Below are 13,404 nucleotides of genomic sequence, written 5' to 3'. Positions count from 1 at the left end.
GTATTGTTCCAGAAATGACTTGGCTAGGTCCTTCCAGGTCTTGATATTTGATCGGCTTAACTGGTTATACCACCGAATGGTTGAGCCCGACAGACTCTCCTAGAAGCAGTGGATCAGGAGTTGGTCGTTTCCTCCATATCCTGTCATCTTTCGGTAGAACATGGTGATGTGAGCGGATGGACAACTGTTCCTATCAAACTTTTCGAATTCCGGGGACTTAAATTTCGGAGGAAGAACCAAGTCCGGGACTAGACTGAGTTCCGCGGCATCGATTTCATGGTAGTCATGGTCTCCTTTGACTACCTTCATTTGGTCCTCCAATTGTTTGATTTTTTTTCCATCTTCTTTGCTTTGTCCTCTTCGTCCAAATCCGGTACATGGTAATAACCCGGATTGTTCTTAGGGTTAAATATAGAGGACGAGGGCTTCGCTTTTGCAACAGATGAGTCCCCTCGAAGTTCTGGTAAGATTTCAGGTGAGATAACCACTTGTGGGGTAGGTTGTATAGTTACCCCTTCCGGTGAACCTACCCCAGGCGTACTGGTCTGTTGTAGGCTAACTAACTTGGTAACGATCTGATCAACCAATGACTCTTGGTTTTTTGTGATTGTTTCCAGAGTATTTCGACTGCTCTGGTTTATCTTGTCTTCTAGCTCTTTTTGTAGTTTCAACATATTATCCTCGATTTGTATAATTATGGCTTCCATCCTCTTCTTCTTCAAACGGGTATTATGTGGATGGGGTGTGTCCAACGCTTGAGGCAGTGTATCCAGTATTTGCTCCCTTTTGATGAGACATGTATATGTTAGTTAATGTGAATTCAAAGAAAATAACAAAATGCAAAATTTCTAAATGCATGATGCATGAAATGTCCGAGGCATTGATCCAAAAAATGTGCCTGTTATTCTGAATAACCCTTATTGGTGACAAAAGTGTTACGTCTGAAGAGACAGAAAACTTTTTGATGGTATAGATCCCGCACAGCTTCTGACAAGTTGATTCTTCTTCCGCCTTTTTCCCTAGTTGAATATCCTGTCGAATCATTCTGGTTCCTTTGGCTAAACTTGTGCAGGTGACGAGCTGCTTGCCCCAAAAAAGGTCTCGAAGGAATGCATCTCCGGCTTTCACTCTATGTCGAGCTTGTTCCAAACGAAAGTGCCATCGGAGCCCTCCATTCGAAGTTTAGCGACTTATTTCTAGAATTTATCAATAATGGTCTCCAGCTTAGCTAGGGTTTCGCCATTTTGCAGTTTTCGAAAGGACTCTTTGGGTCAGTAACATTTTCCTCGTCTTGCCCCTGCAACCTTTGCCTCTGAGTATTTTTTGACTACGGTTGGGCTTCTGAGCTTTTTATCTCTTTGTATTATAACCCCTTTGTCCATTAATGCAGATTATTCATGTTTAACAAACACATTTTTGGTGGATCAACACATCATTTTAAATGATGCAAACGATGAACACAAAATAAAAGAGAACAAAAAAATAAAAGGGTTAGTGAGGTAAATCAAAACAATAAAAAAATGAAAAATCCTACCCTACATGATAATTTACCCCACATGCTTTAATTCCTACCCGGATATGATATCTATCCCGCATGCTAATTTCAAACAAATCTTAACAGAATATTTGTCTAGTTCGCATGCTTTGAACAGAAAGTAAAGCAGGAAATAAAATCAAAGCAGCCTAGGGTCTGGAATGAGGTTTTGGGGTGGGCTCTAATTCCCTGTTCTCTCTCGGTTTAGGTTCTAAAAAAAGGTACTCGAGTTCTCCTTGCCGGTGCCCCCTTGGGCTTGTCAGACCCTTAGTCCTAAACCTATTACAGGCTTGTGTAGACTAAGTTAAACTCGAGAAGACACATTCCCTTATGCCCATACGGAGAATAAATTTACACGAAGGCATAAGGTATATGAATCCCAAAGGTTACTTGCTAGGCCCGCACGGTGAATAAATTCACACGAAGGCCTCGCTTTCACCCCCACTTAAAACGGGTTTGGAGCTCGGGTTTAGAGCCTTAAGTAAAAAAAAACTTTGAAGGATGAAATCATGAGAAAGCGATTAGTAACACTATCTACTCGAAAATATAATCAAGAGTAAGTAAAGAGGATCGAAATATTACCTAAAAATTTAAACTTACCCTTTTCGCTAAAAAGATAAATGGAAATTACCTTAGCTTGACTCACTTACCTGTGTCCCCAGCAGAGTCACCAAGCTGTCGGAACCGTCTTTCGGTTGGGCCCCGGAATTGGGCTTCGACTTGAATTAATTGGGTTAGAGTCGCCACCGACCATTTGAAAACGAATCTAGATGGGTCGGACACCATCTTCCCTTATCTGTGTCTTTACCAGTGATATGTCGGATTCGGGAGTCGGTTACAGTCAAGGAAGGGTTAGCACCCTTGAACTGTCCTTTCGGTACTATGTAATTTCCAGTTGTCTTAATTAAGAAAGTTGTACGTTAAATTAAAAAGTAAAATAACGATCTGAATTGCTTACCTTTGATTGATTGGAAATTTCTCTACAAAGTTAACATGTTAGAGGAAATTAAAAAAAATGAAGATGTTAGGCAAAAATAATAATAAAAATAAAAATAATAAACCAATACTTAAAAAAATGATAAAATAATAAATAAAAAAAGAATAATAAAAAGGTAAAGAAATCACAGATTGTAAGTTTCTAAACAATAAAATAATAATAATAATATGAGAAGAGGAATAATAATAATAATGATAAAATAAAATAAAATTGGAGGACCAAATTGAAATAGATTAGAATTAATGGATTCTATTGGTATTTAAAAAAATGAACTGCAAAAGAAAAAAGAAAATTAGGGGATCAATTCGCGAAAATGTAAAAATAAAAACCGGGATTAAATCGATTAAACTGAAAATTCGGGGGTCAAATTACACATGGGGGTCGAATTGTAAAGCGACTCAAAGTTATAGGGATTACAGAGAGGATTCAAAAATCCTCTATTTACAATCCGGTCCCTCGTATATAAATGGGCTAAAACACTCTATCACCTTCATTTCTCACATTCCCGCGAAAATCCTTCTCTCCTCTAATGAGAGAAGTTCTCAAATTGTCTCAGCCAACGGCGGCCGACAAAATATAAACCACCCACAAGGCTCTCCTTAACCCCGTTGTCCCAGATCTGAGCCCCAAACCTCACAAAAAGACCCCAAGCAACGTAAATCTACGCCCGAAGATCCGACTTTTTACCTTCATCGATGGTGACTCCTCGGTTCTCTGGTTTTCGACGGGGTCTTTTGACTTTGCTTTTTTTTATATTTTGCTTGGATTTTTGGGGGGCTTCGGCCTTTGGTATTTTCTGTGGTTTCGGTTTTGTGATGTTGCCTTTGGTTCTTGGTTTACTCATGGGTTCTGTTGTGGGTTCTCTCTTGTGCGTTTGGTTTTTCGATCTGGTTGTGTACTGTTGATATCTTGGTTTACTATGTTTTGTGGATGCTGTTCTCTGGTGGTGCTTTGTGCACTGTTGATGATTCCCCCTTGGTTTCATTCTATCTGGGGGTATTTATACCCTATCGGCTGGTGAATGTTGTCGAACATCACGGGATGGGTTAGTCCCGTTTGGTGTTCGTGGCGCGATTCTCGGTATGTATGATACCCATTTTTCGGGCTGTTGTTGTGAGGATTCCAGCTTCGGGTACCGGGGATCTCGGTCGGTGGACGATTTGCAATCTCGTCTTGCATTCCAGAACGTTCTGGGACATTTCTGACTGTTGGATTGGGTCAGATCCAACGGTCTGGATCTGGCTGCACATTTGATGAGATATTTGGGGCTTCAGAACCCTAGTTATCACGCGAATTGAGCCGTTGATCACTGCTTGATCTAACGGCCGTAAGTTGTGCGGCGTTGGGTCTAAGTTGAGAAACCCTAGACGCTGCTGGGCTGGTTCAGGCCCAACTCTTGGACTATTCGAACCTCATTTTGGACCCTAAACAGAAAAAATAAATAAATAAGAAATAATAAATAAATAAATAAAATAATAAAAATAAAAATAAAAATAAAAACAATTTCGAAAATATATAATATATTAATTTCTAAAATGTTATTTTAAAAACTATATATTATATGCATTTTCCAAAAAGATTTTTCAAAAAACTATATAATATTATATATATTTCCAAAATGTTTTAAAAACTATATAATATATATTTTCAAAAATGTTTTAAAAACTATATATAATATTTATTTTCAAAATGTTTCAAAAATTATATAATATATATATTTTCAAAAAATGTTTTAAAAACTATATATTATATTAGTTTTCAAGGTGTTTTAAAATCTATATAATATATATATTTTCAAAAAATGTTTTAAAAATATATATTATATTATTTTTCAAAATGTTTTAAAAACTATATAATATATATTTTTCAAAAAATGTTTTAAAAACTATATATTATATTAGTTTTCAAAATGTTTTAAAGACTATATAATATATAAATATTTTTAAACATGCTTGTCAAAACTATATTATATATATATATATATTTTAAAAATGTTTTCAAACTATATAATGTGTATATATATATATATAATAAAAAATGGGACGAAAATGAGTGTCTACACCCCATTACCCTCTTTCTTGCTGTTTTGTTTTTACAGATAGACAGCATGTTGGGACTCAAAGTGGAGGAAAATTCAAGTAGGAAGATTACTTCGGAGAAACCGTCGTTGTCATCCACGGCGGTTGACAACGGTTCCTCTTGGAAAACTTTCCATTATTCTAAGCTTCCCGAAGAAACCTTCGGCCTCTCCATTCGCAAATTGGATGGCTCTTCCTTTGGTGCTTTTACTACTTCCTTCCTTGTTCATCCCAAATCATATTGGCTTCCATTAACATCTCTTTTTTCTTTTTTGCCGGCTGATGTCGAGGTTTTGAAGTCGGCTAATGTTGCAGATCTCAAGCTAGAGGTGCAGAATGTTTTTGATCACATGCCAAACGATGGTCCCGACAAGATTTCATGGTACTTCATGTTTTTCATCATATGTTTTTTTATTAGGAACGTAACCGAATCGGATTTGAAGTTATGTTTGCCCATGTTTGTTTATTTTTAAAATTATTTATCTTCGCTTTGTGTTTGTATAAATTTTTAATATCGTATTCGTTTATTTATTTTTAAGTTTTAATACAAAAAAATTATCTAAACTATATTCAAAATTAACTTTTGGTGTTTAATTTTTTTGTTAAAAATAGATACGTCATTTTTTTCTGTTACACTTTTAGGTTATTATTGTTAAAAAATGCTAAACAACGCGTGTTGCATTTGTTTTTTTTAATTATTTAAAAATAAAATATTTTAAAAAAAATTGAATTAACGGCTTTTTTAAAAGTAACTCCTAAAAGTATAACGGGAAAAACATTATATATTTATTTTTAACAAAAAAATTTTTAAGTACTAAAAGTCAATTTTGAGTATAGTTTGAATACTTATTTTAATTTTAAACATTGTTTGAATGTGCTAGTGTTTAGCGTTCGTGAATATGTTAATTTATGTTTCAAAAATTGTAAAATTATGCTACTAATCTTTTTACTCTTTAGGCTTCATAATTTGAACTCCAAAGTTCACCATTTGTTTAATTTAGTCCATAGCTTCACTAATATTTAAACTATTAAAAAAGTAAAAAGAAACGCCGGGTAAACGAGTTAATAAATGAACTTATAAACGAACATGTTCTGAACATAAACGAATTGAACACATCTCACTTCATATTCATTCATTGGATGAATATAAAATTTTTGTTCATACTCATTTATCTAATTTAATAACCGAACATAAATAAATTATATACAAACAGTTTAGGAACAATTTATCTAACACGTTTCTATTTGCACACACATTAAAAAGAGTTTTCACCGGTGCGTGTTACTGACATTGAGTTGTTTGCTTGTGACATGAATTCATGTGAATCTTCATTTTTCAACATGGAGGGTACATGTATGGGGACACTTCTGCTTGTCTTATGGTGATCAAAAGTTGATCCAAGACACCGACCTTATCGTAAACTATGACATCGAGGATGCTGATCAGGTTGGTACCATGTTTCCTCTTCTCTCACGTTTAGAATCTAAATTACGGTTATAATCATATTTTCAATTGCGTTATATTTATCATAATCATAGATATAACATATGTTATAATAATAGTTGTAATTATACAATCATATAATAATAATTTCGGATGATACTATTATTGATATATAAGATTTATTATTCTAATAACGGACCACTATCTAAATATTTCTGTCCTATAATTAGCCACATTGATCTCTTCTTCTTCTTCACTTCAGCTTCATTTCATTAGACATGTCTCCACCTGCACCAACTCGACAAAGATTCCGAAAGCTAAAGATACTGTTGCCCAAAACCATTCATGTCAGTAAGGCTCTCTTTCATTAACCCTGTTTTTAACACTAATATGAACTCATGCATTAGGGAACGTATGCTTTATTTAAGGTGAGTATGGATTCACTCTAACATTTAGATTATTTTACGTTAGTCGTCTATTTTACTGAAAATGATTATTTCTAAATTTTATTTGTGTCTATCCCATACGAAATTTTTTTGTTGTCAATATATTCATTTTCTCCTAAAAATATATTTATATATCTTTGGATTTGTTACTGAAAAGATTATAGATGAATTTAATTGGAAAAATGCAGACTGTTAGTGGATGAACATGAAGAAGACATTGAGGAGGTTCAGAAAGGAGGAGGGTTATGATGGTCGTGTTCAAAGTTTTCACCTTTTAAAGATAGGGAAACCTTCAGAAACAGAGGTTGCCCAAAGTTTTCACCTTTTAAAGATAGGGAAACCTTCAGAAACAGAGGTTGCCCATCAGATCGGTGTAGTTTCTGGTGAAAGTTTCAAACCCAATTCTTTATAATTCGGTACCATTATTTGATTCTCTATATGCTGTCATATCTTTTTTTTTTATTTTTAAATATAAAATAAATTTATATTATTAGGAAGAAAAACCACATCAACACAACCTATAATAATTAAGTACAAGAGAAAAAAAACATCAATACCAGAAGAATAACATTAATCAATTATATAATATATACATCATTGGTCAATGAATAACATATTAATCTTGTTACCGTTGAATCGTTTAAAGGATGAATACTAATTGATGAACAAAATATATAAGTAGCTATTTATTTATTTATTTATTTATTTTTATTTTCAAATAAAAGTAGAAATATAATTTACTTTTTAATTTAATAGATATATAAATTTAACAGATATATAAATTTGATCAAATAAAGATAAAATTTTAGTCTAATTAGAGGTGAAAAAAATGTCATTCGGATCGGGTTATTTTGGATTTAGATTATATTCAGTTTAATTTTATTCAGGTCAATCGAATCTGGTTCAGATTTAGTTCGGGTGTATGATAAATTAGGTTGAGTAAATTTTCGGATGGGATAGTTTTCTGGTCAAGTGATTATCTGATCGATTGTTTTTTTTATTCGGATCAATATCTGACCGGTTGACTTTTGGGTCAAGTTAGTATCGGATCGATTAGATTTAGGGTAGGGTTAATATCGACACAGTTGATTTTCGAATCGAGTCAATAGTAGATCGGTTGATTTTTAGTTTAGGTCAACCTTGGGATCAGGTCAATTTGGGTTGAATTTGTTATGAGTATAATAAAGTATCGATAAAATTATTGATATATTTTTGTATAAAACATATCTTCTTGTTTGTTAATCTTATCATTTAGGCTTAATTCGGATATAAATCTAATCAAGTATATATATAGATTTTTTTTTTCGGATTAATTTTGGTTTGGGTTACTTTTGGATCAGGTTAAATTATGTTTGGGTTACTTTTGGATTAGGTTAAATTTAGTTCGGGTTGCTTTTGGTTTGGGTTATTTTTTGTTCGAATTGTTTTTGGGTATGGTTAATTACGATTTAGTTTGCTTTCGATTCGGGTTAATTTCAATTTGGGTCAAATTGGATATGAGTTCATATTGTTTCAACTAAGTTTTGGATTAGGCACGTTTCGAATTTGAGATCAAATTTGATAATCATGTTCGGTTAATATCGAATATTAAGTCGGATAAATCGATTCGGATAATCATATTCGAATCAAATTTTTCAGGTTTAGTCTAATTCGATGGTTAAATATTTGAATAGTTATGAAATATCTTACGTTTGAATTTTTAAATCTATAAAAAAATATTTATTTTTTTGGTGATAATTTAGTACAACTTAAATACATATTTTAATGAAACCAAGATAATTAACATGTCTAGCTCAATGGTTAGAGTATTGATCTCTAAGGGAATAAGGATTTGAATTATGTTATCATAAATAAAATTTTCTTTGATCATGTTCAGGACAAAGTCAGAATTTCAACTTGAGAGGACAAAATATAACTTTTCTAAAATTAGGAGAGGCAATTTCATAATTATCACACAAATATTTAAATTTTATATATAAATTAAGGGGGAATAATTTATGGCTGGGTTGGGGGTACAACCGCTTCTAAGCCCTTAATGGCTCCGTCACTGGTTCAATCAATACGTAATTGAGTTGTTAATAATGAACGAGAAAATAACGTGTAAATTAAAAAAATAATTAAAAATACTATTTAAAAAATAATTAAATAATTAAAAAAACACGAGGATAATCAAATAGAAAGTTTACCCTAACTTATATTTTCCGTATGAATTTCCTATTTTATTGAGTCCTCTGAATCTTTGATGTATCCAACAATGAAAGCAACAAAGAGCCCTAATTGGATCAATGATGAAGTTCAATTTGAGTCATTACCCAATCCAAAGCCCACTTTGCCCTACATATGAAATGAAACCACCATAGCCTCTCCTCAATTTGTGTGGCGAAGATTAATGAGAGAACATTCTGCAAAAATTTCACACATCATCATCTCCACACAAGAAGTTGAAAAAACTCGTATTTTTTTTCTTCAATTTAAACCAAAAGTTTTTTTAAAACCCCACTTTGACATCCCCAAAGCTCAAAAGACTCGCCATTTACCTCAAAATCCAGAAGCCCTGGCCAGCACGATAATGGCTTCCTTAAATCCTATGATCACCATTGTTGCTTCATCTTCCTTGCCTTCAAAACCCAAACTTGAGAAAACCCCGCAGTTTTCCTTCCCCAAAATCTACACTCAAAGTTCTTAACACCCCAACAAATCAACAGTCTCAAATCCATCTACATCTTCACACTCGCCTCTTTGCCCATTGCCCCACCTTCACTTGCGGCAGAGATAGAAAAGGCTACACTTTTTGATTTCAACTTGACTCTCCCAATCATGATGGTTCAGTTCTTGCTCCTCATGTTTGCTCTAGACAAGGCCTACTTCATCCAGATGGGGAAATTCATGGACGAGAGAGATGCGGCCATAAAGGAGAAGCTTTCTGGCGTGAAGGACACGTCCGAGGAAGTGAATCAGCTTGAAAAACAAGCTAATGCTATCATGAGAGGTGCAAGAGCAGAGATTTCAGCAGCTTTGAACAAGATGAAGAAAGAGGCTCAGTTGGAATCAGAAACTGGCTAAGGGAAAGAAGAAAGTTGAGGCTGAATTGCAGGAGGCTTTGGCTAATTTGGAGAATCAGAAAGAAGAGACTATTACCTCACTTGATTCCAGATTGCCGCTCTCAGTCAGGACATTGTCAACAAGATGCTTCCTCTCTAAATTTCACATTTTAATAGCTTGACGACCTTTATGTATCTGAAACCCTTCATTTTTTCTTTCTTCCCTTTTATTTATGGTTATGTTCATAGGCTTGCCTGATTATATTCTGAGTTGAAGTTTATCTATAAAACTAGTTTTTTTTTTCAAACCCATCATCACCTCTATGCCATAGCTTCACCAAACAAACAAAAGCATGGTTTGAAAATGACATGCACCCATATCAAAAGGAGGGAGAAACCAGTTCAAAAACAAAGGAGGAGATCGACAGAAAAGAAACCGAAAAGAAAAGGGGGTTCGAAAATAATGAGCAAGGTTCCATGTTATTTTTTTCCTTGAAAATTTATTTGTAACAGAGGCATTCTTCCTTCCTTTCTTTCGAACAACAAAGCAATACAAACAATGAAGGTTTTTCTTCTATTCATTTTCCTTTTTCAGTAACCTTTTATTCAAACGAAAGCAGTAAAGAGGGGGAGCGTGTAGTTTTTACCTTACTTTAAGGTGGGGTCGGTCGAGACTCTCCTCACCAGCGGTGTCATGCCTAGGGGGCTTGGTGGCCAAGATCTTTGGGGCTTCGGTTGAGAGCGTCGGAGTCGAGAAAGGGGCTCTCGGTTTCGTTTGGTTTAGCCCTGAATTAGGGTATTAGTTTTCTTTGGGGTTTGGTTTTAGGAAACTAACCACCGATGGTGGTGGTCGGAATATATATGGTCGATCATAAGTGTTTTTGTAGGGGGTTGGAGGCGCTCGTTCAAATGAAAAATAGAAGAGAAGAGAGAGGCAAGAGGCTTTCATTCTTTTGAGCCTTGGTTCGGCCTTCTCGGTCGCTTTCGACAGGGTCGAGGAGTGGAGATGGTCACCTTTGTGGTGGCTAGCGCTGAAAAGGCTTTGAGCCTTTGTATGGGTGAGAGCCGCACGTTGGAGAGAAATGTTGGTCACTAATTTCATCTTTTATCTATTTGTTTCGATTTAGGCTTCATGTTATTTTTTATTTTATTTTGGTCACTTGTTATGTTTTTTATTTATTTCGAATTGTCCTGCTGATTTTTATTATTTTTATTTAGGTCACTGTTTTAGTCATATTTTACTTGTTGTTTTTTTATTTTATTTCATTTTGGTCCTTATTACTATTATATGATAGAAAACATTATGCTTTAGGACCCTTTAGCTTTTCTATGTATTTATTTTAGTCACTAATTTTACTTTTAAATGTGAGCTTTCATGAGTATATTATATATTTCATACTTAATGTTTTGTTTCTCTTCTGATTTAACCATCACATAGTTTGGTCTGTTACTTTTTGTTTTTACCGGTATGTTTATGTATGTGTATTATTATTATTCTCATTACTTGGTCTTTGTTGTTTATTACCATAAATCATTTTTTTCTTAAAATTGTATATGTTAAATCATGTTATTCATACATATGTGTGTGTATATATTTACTTAATATTCCTCCCTTGTACATTTATATAAATATTACTAACTTTTATTCTATTTCGTTTGATCTTATTTATAAAGTTCCTAATTGTCAATATTTTATATTTCTTGTACTCAATGTTAATTTTCTCTTTAAATAGTTTATTTGAATGTTTTCAAGAACACTCTATCGTAGAATGGTTCTGAAAAGAACTGTTTGATCGAAGTAGCACAATTCGATACGACATTCGAACGAAAGTGAACTTAAAATTACTCAATTGTCTCGTTTAAAAAGGTAACAATTAATTCATTCTTTTATTTTAGTATAAATAATGGCAATGTATGTCTCTTTAAATAGTACGTTATTTTATGCAATTATCGACATTTAATTTATATTCAATAGATACTTTTTTTGATAACAATGAGGAGGGAATATTCTTGTATAGATGAGAAATAAAAGGGAATAATAATCCCGTGATTTCTTTTCGAATTAAATCAATTTCCCTTACAAATAATCTGAAATAAAGTAAAAAATATTCAATATAAGGATCACACTTTAAATATTGATTCGAATTTTTTTAATTTCAATCACTACAACATACAAGCGATTATGTATCAATTTTTGGCATTGTGGGGGTTTTAACCATTTCTCACGCGTAATCGATTATCAAATCTTTCAAAATGAATCTTTGATAACGAATACTAATTTTTGCTTTAAAAATGATTTTTTTCTTAAAATTGTTTTAAATGACATTTTTTAGGTATTTAACCTATCTAGTTCAAAGGTTGATTACGACTCTCAAATCAATTTAATCAAAATAAATATAAAAATTCAATTTTTTTTCAAATAAGTCGTAAATTCGAGGTTTTCATAAAAAATTACTCGTTAGTTAAAAAAGACGTTACGACAGTTTGACAACTCTGCTGGGGATATTTTAGAGAATCAGGCTGTAAGTCGTTTATACATTGTCGTAGTGGTGGAAATTATGAGTTCGAGTTTATAGTTAGGTTATGACCCTTTTATTGAAATTTTGCATTACTATACATTCTTTATGTAAATAGTTGTACTAATGTTTAAATTCATGTTTTCAGCTTTACCAAAATTTCTCTTGAAAGCTTTTTTGTTTTGTTTTGTTTGGTCGAAAGATTGTGTGTTCCTCATCACACACCTATTGTGCATTTACATGAAAGAAGCTCTATACCCGAGCTTTGTCTCAATTAAGTAGGGGAACACTTTGCACTCGTAAGAATTTATTCTTCGTATGAGCCTTAGCAAATAACTTCTGGGGTACACATACCTTATACTTTCGTAGAGATTTATTCCTCGTATAGATATAAGGAAGTTAATCCCCTCGAATTGAACTCGATCCATTTAAGCTTATAATGCTGAGGATTGAGGGCATGTAAACTCAACGGGGCACCGACAACAAGGACAATTCGAGTACCTTTCCCTGTTAGAGCTGAAACCATACATGTAGTGAACCATAAAATGGTCACCCTAGGTAGAGCCATACAAAACCTCTATCCGTTAGTAGGCACCTAAATAAGTGTACACGAAGGAAGAACGACTCTAAACCTTTACATTTTGCGTTAAATTCATAGAATAGATTTCTTTTTGAAAGCTGTGAATTAGATACCCTGCGGATATGATTAATTTCTTGAAATAAATTATTTTTTGTAGAAAGCATGACTAGATATGATTGTTGTTTAATAAAAGCATGTTTGGGTAGATATCATGATTGAGTATGTGTTATATTTATCTTTAAATAGAATTTTTTTATCTCTATTGATTATCTTACCTATACTAACTCATTTTTTTTTATTTATTTATCATTTTCACATTTTTTTGCATAGCATTTCATTGACATAACATAATGCGAAAATGTTGATATGCAATGGAATATTTAAGTGAAAATTTTCATAAGTAGAGAAAAAGTTTTCAATCAAGCAGCTGCATACACAGACATGCACTGATTACTAATGATAAAGAAAAAGGTTTGAAGATTGCGCACTAGAGTTAACTGATAGAACAACCTCGAAGACTCAAAAAGTGATTCCTTGATCCGAGAAGGTAAAGTAATGGTAGAGATCTCACTCACAACTATTCCACTATTAATCATCAAAGCGTGCCGCATGATTCTAGCACTACAGGGGTATTAACCGAGATAGGTCATAGAGTGCTTGAGGGGTATAATTTTCAAGGACATAGCTCCAAGATGAAGAATTAACCCATTTCATACCCATCGTCTAAGTGAAAACATATCTGTAAAATGGACTATCTTGTGATGTGCA

The 13,404-nt window shown here is 33.3% G+C and overlaps 1 long non-coding RNA gene and 1 pseudogene across 1 annotated transcript; both read left to right on the top strand.

Annotated features, from left to right (window-relative positions):
• Positions 1-4,918: 4,918 nt before the first annotated feature.
• LOC120197468 lies at positions 4,919-6,405 on the top strand. Its single transcript, XR_005523264.1, has 3 exons — positions 4,919-4,991; positions 5,957-6,056; positions 6,316-6,405. It is a non-coding gene; the product is annotated as an uncharacterized LOC120197468 (long non-coding RNA).
• A 2,590-nt stretch (positions 6,406-8,995) lies between these two features.
• LOC120197467 lies at positions 8,996-9,700 on the top strand (annotated as a pseudogene).
• The last annotated feature ends 3,704 nt before the right edge of the window (positions 9,701-13,404 follow it).

The sequence above is a fragment of the Hibiscus syriacus genome, unplaced genomic scaffold (genome assembly GCF_006381635.1).
Source record: "Hibiscus syriacus cultivar Baekdansim isolate YM2019G1 unplaced genomic scaffold, ASM638163v2 tig00117048_pilon, whole genome shotgun sequence".
In the NCBI taxonomy this organism is placed as follows: domain Eukaryota; kingdom Viridiplantae; phylum Streptophyta; class Magnoliopsida; order Malvales; family Malvaceae; genus Hibiscus; species Hibiscus syriacus.
The sequence above is the reverse complement of the archived record's forward strand: the minus strand, read 5'-3'. Positions and strand labels throughout refer to the sequence as shown.